At 36.4% G+C, this 18,083-nt stretch overlaps 1 pseudogene; it reads right to left on the bottom strand.

Moving 5' to 3' along the window:
• Positions 1-915: 915 nt before the first annotated feature.
• LOC140609511 (non-POU domain-containing octamer-binding protein pseudogene) lies at positions 916-2,343 on the bottom strand (annotated as a pseudogene).
• Positions 2,344-18,083: the final 15,740 nt, after the last annotated feature.

Genomic DNA, 18,083 nt, shown 5'->3' with positions numbered 1-18,083 from the left:
GCTATTCTTATACCACATAGTCCTAATGTTGAAATATTTTTTAAAAGGCTTAAAACATATTTTAATAAGCTGATGCTGCATTACTGCTCCATTTCTCAGAAAAACTCCAAAGGTATCAGGGACAAAGCAAACATGGTACACCAATAAAAAAAAAAATGCACAGCAGAACTACTTAAGATAGGCAAGGCTAAGAGCTACTGTCTGACCTTCAGCATATAGCAACCCTGTTCCCAAGATTGTACTAGGCCTATCAAAAGCTGTTAACAGCATCATAGACATAAAAGGGCCATTTCTGGGTTGTCCTTACCCAGAAAAAAGATGGAGGCAACACAAGATTTTTTAAAGATACACTAAAATGAAAATCTCTAAGAGAAAGGTCTTCCTTAGGACATGAAGGGGTAATATACTGGATATACCAGAATTGTATGTATGTTGTCTGTGACCTCTGTGGACATTTGCCAGAATTCTCACCTGTGAGTGAATGGAATGGGGCTAAGGTCATTGGGGGATGTTTGTTTTTGTGGCCTATGTGGCAGTGTGTATGGAGTTGGAGGATATAAGAATGAGAAAGCAAAAAGAACAGGATGGACAAGAATGGAATGATCAAGATTAATGGGGGCTCTAACTGGATCCATTTTGCCATGGTTCCACCCCCCCCCCCCCAGACCCTCAACAATCACATAAGACTTCAGGAATGCACCACACAGAATCAATTAGTTAAATGATATACCACACAGAACTGATTTGTTAAATATCCCCCCCCCCCGCCCCCTGCCACCCCTTCCTTGCCTTCAGCCTCCAGTAAACTCCCTCTGAGTAGTACAGGCAAGGAAGACCTAATGGGAGGCATCCCTAACACTTTTCTAGGGCAGAATTCTGGCTAGTCCAAAAAGGGTCCTGCTTTTAAGGGTTTTTGGGAAACTAGACATTGACATTTTTATTAGTATCAGCGACGTTTGTTTGGAGCAAATTCAGCTCTAGGAGCTGCACGGTTGAATGCAGGAGGGGTTCCACCAATTGCCCCAATTCCTTCCATTGTAGCAGCCTGGCCAAAGCATTCAGTTGTTGGTGGGGTCAATCCCAAGGTTCCATCTGGCATCATAGTGGCAGGTCCTGGAGGAGCTGGGGTACCAGCTGGCACTGGAGCAGGGGGCATCGCACCTCTATTGTTTATGCCCACAGCACCTCCCTTAGCCATCTGCCCCATCCGTATCTCCCGTTCTCTCGCATCAGGGAATGTTCCCTTGAATCCTTCCTGCTGTTGCTGCATCATTTCTTCCTGTTGCTGTCACATCTCTTCCTCTCGGTGCCTGCGCTCCTCCTCTTGCCTAAGCACCAGTTGCTTTCGTTTTTGCACTTCTTGGTTGTGCAGCTCTTCCATCCTCCTAAGCTTTCTTGACGCCTCATCAAATCCTGTCTCATTAGCATGACCTGGTGCTCATGGCGAGCAGCCTCCATCTCCATCTCCTCCTCACGAGCTTCCTTGATGTTGTGGTCCACTCGGGCCTGCTGCTGCTTCTCCATCTCCATCAGTGCCTTCCAGCACATGGCATCCTCATACTCAAAGGAGCCAGGCTGTGCAAAGCTGGGTGGCTGCTCTCGCTCCTTGTGAAATTGCTGATTCTTTATAACCAGTTTCTCTGGAAGTCCCTCTTCATCATCCAACTGGTCCATGGGCTCCACAGTCACAGGCCGAGGAAACGTGGTTAGCAGGAAGGAGCCCTCCCTGCACTGTCCAGAGCTTTCCAAGCAGCTGGCTTCCCTGAGAATTCAACAATGCCTTTTCCTGAGGGCCTTCCTCGATCATCCATGATGACTACAGCCCTCTCCATCTGGCCAAACACGGAAAAGCTTCCTCCAGCAGTTCATTGGAAACATACTGAGGAAGGTTTCAGACTGTAAGGGATACACCATGGCAGGCAAAGCGCACACGCAGCTGCTTTCCACGAAGTGACATGTAGTCCAATTCTACCCTGGCAATCTCTGCTAAGGTTCGTGTTTCCAAGCAGGTAAAGCCAAAGCCCTTATCCTTATGAATGAAGATTTCACCTGCTTTCCCGTATTTCTCAGTTTCCTCATCTCTTCTTTAGTGATATCAGGAGGAAGATTGCCCACAAAGAGCCGGCTACATTGGGTGAAGGTCTTCTCTCCTGGTTTCCTAAAATTCTTCAGGTCAATAGTCAAGCCTTCATTTTGGCTGCTGGCTTGTTGCCCATTTGCAGGTATTGGTGGTGGTGGTGGCTGCTGTTGTTGTTGCTGGTGGTGCTGCTGGTGGTGATGCTGATGATGCTTCCTTGAAGTATAGTTTTGCTTCTCCAAGTTAAAGGTTTTATTGCTCTGCATTTTTGTACCCTGCTACTGACTGTTCTCTCCTCAGAGTAACAGCGATGCTACACGGCCTCTACCATCCCGAGAAAAACTTGAAATGATATTAGAAATGTTAGCAACCTACACTCATGGCAAGTGGAGTCTCTTACAAATTCTCAAACCTACTGTTACTTACTGGTGACTTCTAGTCTTTTGAAGTAGAAAATTATCAGATGAAACTCTCTGGTACACTGCTTTTGAGTAAAGCCAGTTACTGGCTTCTTCTTGGGTAGCTATGCAGACAGCCAAAGTAAGTAAAGCCTTTGGACTACATTAAGATGTGAAATGCCTATCACCATTGGTGGTTCTAGAACAACATTCTAAAAGACAGGGTGATGCTCAAATAGTTCCCTTGTGAAGTTAAATAGAAATGACATATTCAAGAACATCCAACCAGGGATTTACAAGAAAGGGTCCATTCTAAACAAATAATCTCTTCCTCCTCTGATCTACTGTAGACCTGCCCAAGGACTTGCCTGCTACTATTGCTTAATGGGCATGCTTCAGATCAAGTACCTGTAGAGGTTGGCATTTGGTCTGCTTTATAGAGGGTGATTATAGAAGTAAGGTCCAAGACTCAGTGTAAAACCAGGTACTTTGAATCTAGCAAGTAGTAACATTCTCATGGAACAGCTAAATTACAGGCTGTTTCTTGCAATAATAGAAGAAGAAGAACAACAACAAAAAAAGCCCTACAAAAAAAAAAAAAAAAAAGCCCTACTGTTTGGGTATAGTAACTATTGGGCTTACAATGGACCAAATAGATCAGTAAAATGGACCAAATGGATCATGAAAAGATCCTTATATAAGATATTGCTCTTAAAAAAATCTTTCTGGAAATTCTGAGATAAAATCAAAGTAAGACATTTTGGATGCTTATCAAAACAGCCCTATTCTGGAGTTGAAGGCAATTGGAATCAAGCAGCTAATGCCCTACTTTGATCTTTTGAAGTGGCAACCTAGGTCCATGGCATGAATGGACACAAAAGAATTCCAACCATTCAATGATTTGCCAAATGGTGACATATACTGGTGACTCCTACCAAAGTCAAACTTTTAACAAAGCAGAAAAAGCAAAGTGTACAGTTTACTCTTTCCAGCAAGTAGTTGGCAAGTACATTAATTTGGCTCTTTATCTATTGCTGCCTGGAAAGGGAGGTACTTCAATGGACACTGACTGGACTTGATCTATAATCTGGGTTTGGATTGCCATACACAGTAACTGAAACCAGTGCTGCTAATACTATCAAAATACTAAGATAAAAAGAAGTCAGTTCTGCTAATACCAAAAAGAACCAGGACAAACAAAATACTGTACCAGTTTGGGCCTCCTAGTTAATTGGTCATCAGATCAAAGCCTTCACTTCTCCACTCACCTAGTGCAACAATGGGTTCAGAAACATAGGAATAGCACTCTCAATTGACTTTATATTTCTTATCACCCTTACGATAGTGGGTTAATAACTGATATGGTCAATTAAAATACCTGTTTAAAAGGATGGAGAGTGACAAAATATTGAAGGATGAATCTACAAACTTCCAACCTTATATTTTGCAAGTGAATATCAAGAGCACTAATGATATGTATCTCTTAGATAAATTGTTACATTTTTGTATTAAAATTGGGAAATACAGTATAAAGGATGATACGGAAGCTTATATACAAGTCTTCTCATGCATATAACCACAATTTTTTCTCTCAGTAGCAGATCCAGTGGTCCCTAGACTACAGCCACTGTCCCAGATCCTGGTAATATTCCAAAATAAGAAAGTATGTCTATTAATCAGAACCTAACTGAAAGAATTCCAAAAGAATTAATGGGATGGATTATTTTTTCCCTTTCCTTGCCAAGTTGGAATTGATGGTAGCAAATATTTTTTTGCCTAGTAAGTGTGATAGTACCATTTCTGTATATTTGTCCATTCCACTGGGAATGGAATACAAGAGGAAGTCCTGGTACATTTCACTTTGCTACTAGCAATATGGACTTGACTAGTGCCTGATCCTATCTCAGCAGGAAAGGTTTAGGTAAAAATTAATGATAAACTAAAGAAAGGTGAGATTGTTACTTAGGCAGAAGGGGTCAAGGAATGTTATATGTTACAACAAAAGGGAGATGCTAATATCATTTGGGTGCCTGGGAAAGACTTGGAGAAAAAGAATAATCACTCCCTTGGCTTTGACTCAGATGCACTTGGAGTGAAACATTCTGCTGAAGCCATCTTTTTACAAGAACCAGGAAGTGAGCTGGATGATAGCCATCCCAACCAACATACATTCAAGAGCTATCTATGTTCTCAAAATGAATAATGTGTTGGGAGCTCTATGACCATATGAAACATTATTAATACAGTTATGTACTTGACTCTTTTTCCAAGATATGTCTTTTATGATGGACCCATGAAATGAAGCAACTTACAGCGAATATTTACTGAATGGAATCTGGAAAACACAAATTCATACTAATCTCCATGAACACTGTGTGCTCATTAATTATGATGGTAAAAGTTTAAACCAGTTGCTGGGATTTGATCATATAAGATTATCTGCTGCATATTACATCTGTTATAATATTACATGTAAAGTAGCTATTTGTCATGTTTCATGGGTAAAAATTAATATTGTAAAACCTAATAAAATTATGATAAAACTGATATTAATGCAACACAATGACAAAAATAAGTAATCTGATCATAAAATGGGCAACAGACCAGAATAGACACTTCTCCAAAACAGATATACAAATGGCCATTAACTATATGAAAAGGTGCTCAATGTCTCTAATTCTTATGGTAATGCAAATCAAAACCACAATGAGGTATCATTTCCATCCATTATGACCACTATAAACAAGTGTTGATGAGTATGTGGAGAAATTGGCACTGCAGTACACTGTTGGTGAGAATGCAAAATTGTACAGCTGCTATGGAGAACTGTATGGAAGCGCCTCAAAAAACTAAAAAAAAAAAAAAGAAAGAAAGAAAGAAAGGAAAGAAAGAAAGGAAAGAAAAGGAGGAAGGAAGGAAGGAAGGAAGGAAGGAAGGAAGGAAGGAAGGAAGAAAGAGAAAGAAAGAAAGAAAAGAAAGAAAGAAAGAAAGAAAGAAAGAAAGAAAGAAAGAAAAAGAAATTAAGAAAGAAAGAAAGAAAGAAAGAAAGAAAGAAAGAAAGAAAGAAAGAAAGAAAGAAAGAAAGAAAGAAAAAGAACTATCACATTATCCTGCAATTCTACTTCTGGGTATATATGTATATCCAAAATTGATAGGATATCAAAGAGATATCTGTACACTTATGTTTACTGTAGCATTATTCATGATAGCCAAGAAATGGAAGCTGAAATATCCATTGACAGATGAATACAGAAAATGAAGTTTATACATACAATGGAATATTATATAGCCTTAAAAATAAGGAAATCCCATCAAGCTATAATATTGATGAATCTTGTTGCCAATGTGCTAAATTGAAATGAACCATTTCCTACAAAAGGACAAGTACTATATGATTCTGCTTATATCATATTTCTAGAGTAGTCAAAATCATGAACATAGAAAGTAAAATGGTGGCTTCCAGGGGCTGGGTAAGGGGGGGAAATTAGGACTTGTTGCTCAATGGATAGAGAGTTTCAGTTTTACAAGATGAAAAACTCTAGAGATCTGTTACACAACAATTGAATATAGTTAACATTACTGAACTATACACTGAAAAATGGTTAGGAGGGTGAATTTTATATTATGTGTTTTTTAACCTCCATTGAAAGAATTTAAAATCTTGATATCGAGGTCAAATGTATTGGTAAATTAAAACGTCCTCAGGTCATTTCATGTACAGAAGAGAATTGGCCTGAAGAAGATTCAGACTTGATTACTGATGTATTTGTTAGACTTATTATAGTTCTTAGTCACTCAGACTCTGTATACCTTAAAGTACAGATAGCTGAAGATCAGAGATGCAAAAGAACTGTGAAGTTAGCACAAAAAATACAAGGAAATTTGTGCAGATGTTATTGGATAATCCAGCTGTTTCTTTAAATCCATATCAATCTCAAGTGGCTATTACAAAAGTACAAAATGTAATCTATATGGCATTTTGTTTATCCGATTAGCAATATTGTCAGACAGGTAAATGGTTAGTGACTAATGGAATCACTATCACCTCTAGATCTATTATTTCACTATAATAAATGCACATTTGAACCCAAATTGCATACTTTGTTTCCTAATACGAGGAAGTTTTGTGAAATGACATATACACAGGAATAACTGACATTTGTAATCCATTTTACTATACCAAACATATTTCTAATTTGTAGATCTATTTTTCCTCTTAAGGACAGTGGATACCGACTGATTTGCTAAGAAGTTTTCAGGTTTTAAGGAATAGAGGAGAAAGGTCCATTGTTTTTTTTTTTTTTTTATACTCAATGATTAACACTGGCATGATCATGATGTAAAAATCTGTAATTCTTCCCATCTTTTCATAATTTTTACAACATGAAAGGTAGAATTCCAGTAATCAAAAATCCTAGAGGAGAACACAGGCAACACCCTTTTTGAACTCAGCCACAGTAACTTCTTGCAAGATACATCCACGAAGGCAAAAGAAACAAAAGCAAAAATGAACTATTGGGACTTCATCAAGATAAGAAGCTTTTGCACAGCAAAGGATACAGTCTACAAAACTCAAAGACAACCTACAGAATAGGAGAAGATATTTGCAAATGACGTATCAGATAAAGGGCTAGTTTCTAAGATCTATAAAGAACTTATTAAACTCAACACCAAAGAAACAATCCAATCATGAAATGGGAAAAGACATGAAGAGAAATCTCACAGAGGAAGACATAGACATGGCCAACATGCACATGAAAAAATGTTCCGCATCACTTGCCATCAGGGAAATACAAATCAAAACCACAATAAGATACCAACTCACACCAGTGAGAATGGGGAAAATTAACAAGGCAGGAAGCCACAAATGTTGGAGAGGATGTGGAGAAAGGGGAACCCTCTTACACTCTTGGTGGGAATGTGAACTGGTGCAGCCACTCTGGAAAACTGTGTGGAGGTTCCTCAAAGAGTTAAAAATAGACCTGCCCTACAACCCAGCAAATGCCCTGTTGGGGATTTACCCCAAAGATTCAGATGCAATGAAACGCCGGGACACCTGCACACCGATGTTTCTAGCAGCAATGGCCACAATAGCCAAACTGTGGAAGGAGCCTCGGTGTCCATCGAAAGATGAATGGATCAAGATGTGGTTTATGTATACAATAGAATATTACTCAGCCATTAGAAATGACAAATACCCACCATTTGCTTCAACGTGGATGGAACTGGAGGGTATTATGCTGAGTGAAGTAAGTCAGTCGGAGAAGGACAAACATTATATGTTCTCATTCATTTAGGGAATATAAATAATAGTGAAAGGGAATATAAGGGAAGGGAGAAGAAATGTGTGGGAAATATCAGAAATGGAGACAGAACATGAAAGACTCCTAACTCTGGGAAATGAACTAGGGGTGGTGGAAGGGGAGGAGGGCGGAGGGTGGGGGTGAATGGGTGACAGGCACTGAGGGGGGCACTTGACAGGATGAGCACTGGGTGTTATTCAGTATGTTGGTAAATTGAACACCAATAAAAAATAAATTTATTATAAAAAAATCAATTATCACCTTTTCTATAGTTCCACTGATCAGTTGCCTTTATGGTTTTGAGATCTTTATTCTAAGTTAGAATAACTAGTACCATATTGGATCATTAATATTGACTATAACATATTTTTTAAAAAACTGACAAAATGTTTATTGAACACATTAGGGATTCTCAGAGTGATTCTGAGAAAAACAGAAGTGCTGTAAGTATGTCTACCAGCTATCCTACTATCTCCCTACATATGTAATTAGCCAGTTCTTTTTTATATATAAATTTATTTTTTATTGGCGTTCAATTTGCCAACATATAGAATAACACCCAGTGCTCATCCCATCAAGTGCCCCCCTCAGTGCCCGTCACCCAGTCACCCCCACTCCCCCACCCACCTCCCTTTCTACCACCCCTAGTTCGTTTCCCAGAGTTAGGAGTCTTTATGTTCTGTCTCCATTTCTGATATTTCCCACTCATTTTTTCTCCTTTCCCCTTTATTCCCTTTCACTATTTTTTATATTCCCCAAATGAATGAGACCATATAATGTTTGTCCTTCTCCGATTGACTTACTTCACTCAGCATAATACCCTCCAGTTCCATCCATGTCAAAACAAATGGTGGGTATTTGTCATTTCTAATGGCTGAGTAATATTCCATTGTATACATAGACCACATCTTCTTTATCCATTCATCAAGGGAAACACACACAGACATACTTCTAAAATTGAAACTATAGTTGTCTATAGTCATCAATCTTTTTCTCAAAAATTGAGTATTTTATTAACGTCTCTGAAAATTCCTTATGAATTAAAATGATGGTATAAATGTAGTGCTTTTTTGTATTTCTTTAGATATTTGGATGCTTTCTCAGTTCTCTAGTTGGTCCATTTAAGGACTGTAAAATATAAAGTTAGGAGAAACTATCCTAATTCTCTCATGAATTAGATGTGTGTTAGCCTCTGAAAAAGACTTATCATCTCTAGGTCTCTTTAATCTCTAGAGTGAGTCATTGATAATGTCAATGACTTCAATTTTTTTTAAGCTCATGGGAAAGTTTATTCAAATCAAATCTTACAAAAAAACCTTAACATGTAAAACAGATGAAAATCAAGCTTCTCTGATCATGGTGGGAAGGCCAGTAGGAACCTTACGTTTATTTATATTTTCAACACTCCCACACCCTCTTTTCCATCAAACACCCACCCAAAAGGACTCTGAAATTATCAGGAATCAACTTAGCTCAGTTTGAAAATGTACGGATTCAATTATAATCCAATTTCATTTATTGACCTACAAGCCTAAGTATACAACATAGTTCCATTTAAATGATTCACCTAAAAATCAGTCTAAAATGAGCAAATTCCTAATCATTTAAGGGAGTTAAATGCCATTTATATTTCATCCCTGCATGATTTCAAAACAAAGTAACATAAAAGAACAGAAATATGTTTTATATTTCTCTACTGAGAGTCAGAATTTGAGTTATAGCCTAAAGCCTCATAAATTAAAGTAGAACCTTTTTTTGTATGACAGCCAAGAGAAAGTATGAGATTCCTAAATCACTGCATTTAACTCAAGTCAAAACAAGACTAGATACACAAAAGAAATGTGTTGTTTTATTAAAATTCAGACTCATGTAAAGAACTCTAGTCCCATCAAAGCATTTAAATTTTAAAATATTGTTGAAAGGACATTGGTTCTCACTTTGTGTCAATGGCAATTCAGCAATATGGAGTAAAAATGCACTCAGCCCAAGAAAGGTAAAACAAACACGTAGGTGAAATAAGGTACAGGGATGCTTGGGGCGACCATGCCATGAGTATTCTGATGCTCAGTTTTAATTTCTGTTTCATTAGACCCAGATGGTGCCGCTTCTCTACATACCCAGTAGAAAGGCAAGAAGATGTTCACAAACTAACAGACTTCCAGTGATGAAAATGTGACTGTTAATTGCAAAGTTTTATTTCCAGATGTTCAGATAGCTGAGTGCTTTTCAGACAGCACAAAACGCTTGACAGAATAGCTCCAAGAAAGTAAAATAAGACAAGAGATCAAAAACTACTGAAGTTTGAGAAATATGATGCCACCATAAAGGAGTAAATATTCAAAAAATCTTGGTAATGGGAACATCTGGAAGATATGTAGAGGATGCACTAGAAAATAGAACAACCAGTTTAGGCACATTTTATGGACAATAAAGCCCATGATAATTTATTTGACTTGAATAGTAAAATATAATATCTTTCCTTTACTAGGCCATTAGTTGTGGACTTCAAGAATTCAACAAGAAGAAAATTAATTTTATATGTTGGTATTTCTTTAAATATGTAAAATGATTCTAAGTAAAAGGAAAGGTGGTCTTTTGTTTAAGTGCTTCTAAAGTTCATCATTCTTACAAAATAACTCCTCCAATGCAGATTATTGCTATACCTTTATTTAAGGACAGTTGCAAATTTATGTAGATATAGACATCTCAAAAAAATTGGATTCTACATATTTATAAATATTTCTCAGTAAGAACCACTAAAAAGCATGATTTCATTTGCAGATTTGTGAACATGCTAAGAAATTAAACATGGGTATCTTTTGGAGCAGTGTAAGATAATCTTCATTAACTAGGATCTCCAAACACTGCTGATCATATACCAATATCTGCTAAACATTTTTCTGTATGTACGCTCAGTATAGGTGTATTAATTGTGGTAATAAAGAATTAGCTCATTGGGGGTCCCTGAGTGGCTCAGCGGTTGGGCGTCTGCCTTCGGCCCAGGGTGTGGTCCTGGAGACCTGGGATTGAGTCCCATGTCGGGCTCTCTGCATGGAGCCTGCTTCTCCCTCTGCCTCTCTCTCACTCTCTATGTGTCTCTCATGAATAAATAAATAAAATATAAAAAAGAATAAACTCATACTGCTATTCTAACATTTAAACTATATTGTAAAATATATTTTAAAAGGATGTTTTCTGTGTTGGATGTAAAACATTGTGGTAGACCAGTAGTCCTGCTGTAATAACTAAAAATAAGAAAAGATAGTACAAATATGATTGTCATTTTTAGAACACCAGAGTACTCTGGATTAGTGAAGAGGAGGTGAAAATTTTGGAAATGAAAGGATCCTTCTGGAGAGCTTCAGACCTCTAGTTGTTTTCTCCCTGAGGCATTTGCCAAAATGGATATAAGCTTGGTTTAGATAGAGGATCATTGCTGGGGGGGAAGGGCAATCAGTAGAACTTTTAAAAATTGTGCAGTCTTAATTATGAATTGATATTTGAGGAATCCCAAATGCATGGCCAACTTTCATTCTAGGATATTTGCTGATGTCTGGGGTGATATGGGAAGCTGGAGACTGGGATGGAAACATTTTAAAGTCAAATAAAATATGAGATAGTTTTGTGGTGCTTAAGAAACAAAGTTCTGCTACAGGGATTGCTTTAAACTCACAGTAATCTCTGTCTCAAGAACTGTCATATTTTGACAAAAAGTGGATGGTTAGATAACTAAGCTTAAAACCTAAAAATAGTGGAAATTAATCTTCCTATGTTTCAGGACCAAGGAAACAGAGATCTGCCAGGTTCTCAATCACACTTCAGATGAAAGTATCATTACAACTAAACTCAGTCAGACCTTTTTTTTTTTCTCTCTCAATGCTTAACAATTCACTCCCCTCTACTCTCGCTTGCATTGTTTTTGAGGAGTTTGATGTAATTCTCATCGTCTCTCTGTGTGTAGGGAAAGCAATATCTATCCCCTCCACATTCTTCAAGATTTTCTGTTTTTCTTTGGTCTGGAGTTTAAATATGATATGCCTAGGTGTTAATCATTTGATTTTTATTTTGCTTGGTATTTTGGTATTTTTTAAGCTTTTTATACTATAAATGTATAGTTTATTGTCTGTGATAAAGTTGAGAAAACATTCAGCCATCATTGTCTCAAATATTTTTTCTGCTTTTTTTTTCCTTCTGGTATTTCCACTGTATCTATATTACACCTTTTGTAGTTGTCCCACAGATTCTGCATCTTCTGTTGTATTACTTTGTTGTTCTTTTTGTCCCTTGATTTTTCAGTTTGAAGACTTCCTATTGACATATCTTCAAGCTCATGGATTCATTCCATTGCTGTGTTCATTCTACTAAATAGGCATGAAAGACATTCTTCATTTCTCTTATAGTAATTTTTATTTCTATCATTCCATTTTGATTTTTGCTAGTGTTTCTAGCTCTCTGCTTACATTACCCATCTGTTCTCATGTATTGTCCATTTTTCCCCTAGTAGAGCCTTTAGCATATGAATCATAACTGTTTTAAATTCCTTGTCTGGTAATTCCAAAACCTCTGCCATACCTGCATCTGGTTCTAATGCTTATTCTGTTTCTCCAGACTGTTTTTCCCTGATTATTAACATGCCTTATAATTTTTTGTTTAAAGCCAGTCAAGATGTATCAGGTAATAGAAACTGAGATACAGTTTCTTTATTATGAGGTTTTGTCTTTATGGGGCTAGGTGTTGGGCTGTGTTTAATGTTTGCTGTAGGTGTCAAAGCTCCTTCTAGTGTTCTTGTTCTTGGGTTTCCATAGAAACTCCTTTTTAAATATGACATGTGTCTTTTACCTCTTAGTTTTTATATTGGGCTCTGTTGATGGTATGGTAGGCATGGGGAGACAAAACATTCTTATGATATTTTCTTTAAATCTCATGTTTTTAGGGGGCCTAATTCCTGGGATGTGGTCTTCAGAAGAGTTTGTTAAGCCTTTGTTTTACTTTTCTACCCTTATGTGAAACAGGAAGGCTACTGGGGCCAGAGCTATCTAATAGCTCTTCCCCCAGGTTGGAATAGGTTCTGAGAAAGTAGTTTACTTTGAAGGCGAGTCATTGATATGGAGACCTAAATGCTCTGGGCATATTTTGATCATGGTTACCTTTAACTTTGTTGTACTTTAAAATGATTACTTTCCTCCCTTCCCCTTTATGGAACAGAAGAGGACTTCTTTCTGATCTTTACCATGAGAAGCTGGTGGGGGTCTTAGAGGTACAACTCAGGAAAATGTGGCCAATGCCCCTAGGACTGTGCTCTTTTTAAAATATTTTTTTCATATTTGTCTATATAGTGAAATCATTCCTCTAGGAAAACACCTCCACATATTTGGAATAAAATACAAAATCCTCTTTTGGTCCCCATCAATTGCATCTTCTTAGAAGTAACCACAGATCAGAGTCTGATGTGCTTTAGATTTCTAAGTAGGCAATCATACATTCTGCAAACACTGTTAATTTTACCTCTTCCAAATATTTATACCACTTGCATTAGGCTTGATATGGTACTTTAGAGCCTGTTTTGCTCACCCATATCTAGTTTTGTTTAATGCTTCCACTGCTCACCCCATACTTCAGGCATCAGTGTTTCCTTCTTAATAATATGAAACACTGTCGATTCCTAAGAACGTGAAAACAAAAAGTTTGGGTATGTTAACTCCCTATGAGAGACCAAAAGAACATTGTTAAATTTTTATTCCATTTTCCTCCCAGACCAGATTTGTTGAAGATATCTCTATGAGACTGAGCAACTGGTTATGCTTGGCACAAAGTGGTGGCCAGCTCAATAATGCAATCTTGTATTGGTTACTTTTTCTTCTCTGCTTTGCCTCATTCCCGCTTTCCTGAGATTGTACTCCTAAAACAATTAGGAGCACAAGAACTTTTGCCTAGGTTCTTAGGCAACACAGGCAAGGACACCACATTTTCCCTTTTTTTACCATATCGTATCTAATAGAGCCTCCACAAATACACAAAAAAAGATGGTGATGATATAGATTTCATGTATGTCTGAAAAATCTTTATTTTGCCTATGAAACCTATTTAAGTAATAATTTTCATGTATAGATTTATAAATTGACTTATGTAACTGATAAATTTCTACACCAAAATGTGAAGAATAGGGATCCCTGGGTGGCTCAGCAGTTGAGCACCTGCCTTCAGCCCAGGGAGTGATCCTGGAGTCCAGGGATTGAGTCCCATGCGGGGCTCCCTGCATGGAGCCTGCTTCTCCCTCTGCCTGTTTCTCTCTCTCTCTCTCTCTCTCTCTCTCTCTCTCTGTCTCTCATGAATAAATGAATAATTTTTTTAAAAAATGTGAAGACTTTTTTTTCCCCAGTTTTCATCTAACTTCTTGCTTGTGATGAAAAACTCAATTTTACTTATGTATTTTTTGAAGGGATCATATGCTATTCATTTTTAAGATTTTAGAACCCTGTTCTTATGTTTTTTATCTTGTACCTCAATAGTATAGTACCCATATGTAAGTTTTTCCTATATTCTAATTTTTCCTCTGGTATGTTTTTCTACTTTAAGACCCAAGTCTTTCTTCAACTTGGGGAAATATTCTTCAATTTTTCTCTTTCCCTCTCTATTTTTCTCCCTTAGAATTTTTCCCTTTTGTTTTTTTCCCCTCTTCTCATTCTCTGGGATGAGATTCTGGAGTTTCTGGAAATATTCTTTATGTCTTTTAATTTGACACATAATTTGTTTTGTGTCTCTTGCTCTACATTCTAGAAATTTGATCAGCCTTCCATAGTGTGATTTATTTTTTGTCTATTTATTTTATAATTCCATTCTAGTAAATTTGTACTTTGGCAATGTGATTTTTAACTGTTTCTTATTGTACATTGATTCTTTTTATAACTCTATTTTCTCTTTTATGTTTTTATCGTTGCAGTAACTTCTCAAACCATTTTGAAAACATAATTTTTAAATTATCTTTTATTTGTTGTATGATATACTTTTCTATGGGATTAATTGTCACATTTATTTGTTTTTGTCCTCTTTTCTACAAGTGATTTTCCATGACATAAATTTTAATCTACTTTTGCTTAAGCAATAAATGCAATATGTTGACATTCATAAAAGAAATGTCTAAGAGTGATCAGTCATTTTGAAACAAGATCTCTTTCTTCCATTTCTAATCTGCATTTTCTCATAGGTTCTTCTTAATTACAGGCAACAATTTTATAGTAGAGAGAGCCACAACAATTCTAGGGTAATATAATACCATCTGCAACCCCAAAACACCAGCCCTGCTTTTGAAAACTTCAGCAAATGCCCCAGAAAATAATCTCTTTTGCTTTATTTAGATCACATGCCATAAGTCCATTTTTGAAGAATTACCATGGAAGTATATGTTAATTATAACACATTTCAATCTTAAATCAAAAATAATATACTTTTTATAAATAGACTGCACTCTTATTTCAAACTATAAGATAGATTTTTTTCAAACTTTTGGGTTATACTAAATTAATTTTTTTTCCCCAATGAGATTTGAAAGCAAATTCTTTTTTCAAATTGCTGTCACAGTTTTGCATGTAACTACAGGCTTTAAAATTCTTCCTTGTGATATATTATGAAATCATAAGGAAGCTTTGTATTCTTTTAGAAGAATATCAAGACATTACACAGCTGTCTTGGCGGAACACAAATGAAATGGTGAGATCCCATGAAAATGCAAACATGTTAATGTTTATTTACATCTTTTAAACTTGGGAGTTCATTTCCAAATATATATGAAATATTGGAGCCAATATAGAATGCAAACTGTAAGCAGCATTTATTTTTTACTACAATTGGTTCATAAGTTCATTTTATTATGGGGTTTAGTTGGAGTCTTGTAAACTTAAAAAGATTGTATATAACTTATGAACTTGAAGAAAGGCTATCTATACAATGTACTCTATGTACTACCAAATCTTTAAATTCTCCAAAGTTCAAAAGACCAATCTAGTCATAGATTAAATTGTATTGATACAGGATAGGAGAACACTGGCCTATTGGAAAGAGGAATATTTTCAGTTCAAAGAGATCACTACCAACCAGTGAGAAGTAGAATAAAAAACCATGAAGATCAGCATGAACCTGAGACAATTGCATTGAAGACTGGTAACCCAGAGATAAAAAAGCCTATTTCAGAAAAGGATCAAAGCCCCCAACAACAGAGAGAATAACTGTAAAAGGAAAATTTTTGGAGGTGATCACAGAAATAAGCTCTCTCCTCTTGGAATGAACTTGCTGAAATTTTGTTGCATCATTCAAAAAAATACTTTGAATACATCATTAAAGGGTTTCTTCAGAGACTTAATCTAACAAGTAAAAGTTCTTTAGTTGAAAAAGGGAGAAGAAAGAGTTTTGTTATGTAATGTGCTATGCTTGATTTGGAAACTTTTGCAGGTCTCAAAATGTCTATTGTGTATATGTACAGATTAAGAAAGATATAGAGGGACACACTATATTATCAGACTTAATGCTAACTTAATTTTTACCTGTGAAATGGGGAAAACTGCACTTTCTGAGGTGTAGGCTACAAGATAGATAGAATAAAGATACAGGGTACTCTCATATTTATAGTATGTAAAACTCTAGTATGACAAAACTGTTTCTTTGTGAAAAATGACTTGAAAGAAATCCAGCTGCTACTGGTTGAGATTCATTAAAAGTATTAATGTGTTTATCTAGAAATTCACATTTTAGGTAAATTATGAATTGTCAAGTTATACAGCAGCTTGGAAATTTGAAGTTGTCAAGGCCACCGTAAGTTCTATGTGAAAACAAGAAAAAGTGATTTGTGAATCTGATTCAGCAATGTTCTAAATAGTCCAAAATTTGTTCTTACTCTGAAAGAAAAAAACTGTAGTAAAATCTGAAAAAGCAATTAACTCATAGTATGAAACATATAATGTTGGAAGGAAATATGCTTTGGAGCCATTTATTTCCATAGCTGTATAAACAAACTATAGTCCTGTGTTATAGATGCCTTAGTAACCTGAAGGTATTATTAGTATTTCCCAGTTATACTCTATTGTATTTAAAGGAACAGAATAGGTGTTTGGAGACATATTCTTGAATTTCAGATGGTCTCAGAAAGCATTTTACCAGAATATGAAGACTCCTCTATATTTCACTTATAATTATCAAGAAGAATTTATGATGTAGTGAAAATAAAACATGATTGGTTTCCAAAAAATTTGGATTCTAGCCTTGATTTTCATACCAGATAGATGTATGATTTTGTTCAGGCATTTGATCTTTCCAGGGTTTGGATGCTTTCTAGTTGAGAAGTGGAGTAGTAAACCCAGGTGAGTCACTTCCTTGATGTCCTTTCTCCACAAAACAAAACAAAACAAAGTCCCCAAGTGTCTGCAGATGACTTTAAGTCATTTCAGCTGCTTCTCACTTTACATGTTGGCAGCATTACAAGTAAAAAACAGCATTTCTACATGAAATGTGTGTGTGTGTGTGTGTGTGTGTGTATGCCACATCTTCTGTGTACATGTGTGTAGCACATCTTTATTCATCAGTTGATGGAAACTTTCATTGTTTCCATAATTTGGCAATTGCTAATTTGGATTTCAGAGGGAGGAGAGGAAGACAGTGGCAGAGTATGAGTACCTTATGCTTATCTTGTCCCAGGAACACAAGTAGGTAACTATCAAATCATCCTAAATACTTCAGAAATCAAGCTGAAAATTGACAGAACAGACTCCACAACTAATGGGAGAGAAGAGGCCACAGTGAAGAAGGCAGGAAGCATGATGTCTTTTAGGAGATGAACAGATAGTGGGTGCTGCAGTAGGGAAGGAGTTGTGGCAGTGGAGAAGAGGGAGGGATAGAAGAGCACACAGGGAAATGCACAAGGACACGGTCTTAAATTCTTTATGTATATTAACTAATTTAGTCCTTACTCAACCATGTGTGAAAGAAATCATTATTATTTCCATTTTACAGATGAGGCACAGAAAGGCTAAGTAATTTCATCTAAGTTCCACAGACATTGGCAGAACCAGGATTCAAAGCCATTCAGTCCTTTCATTGTTCAAGTTCTTGACCATTATGCTATGATCCCTGGACTGTATTCCATTTTCTATCATACAAAACTATATTTTTAAAATTGATAAACTGATTTGGTCAATTAGGATTGGAATACAGCAGCCAAGGGAATCCTTAATCAACTATACTAGTTAAAAATATTCCCTTTGGCATTGTTTTTATTATTTAAAAAGAAATAATTAGCTCTATAGGATAAACGTAAAG

Source organism: Canis lupus, chromosome 18 (assembly GCF_048164855.1).
Source record: "Canis lupus baileyi chromosome 18, mCanLup2.hap1, whole genome shotgun sequence".
Classification (NCBI taxonomy): domain Eukaryota; kingdom Metazoa; phylum Chordata; class Mammalia; order Carnivora; family Canidae; genus Canis; species Canis lupus.
Note: the sequence above shows the minus strand (reverse complement) of the source record. Positions and strands in the feature narration are given on the sequence as shown.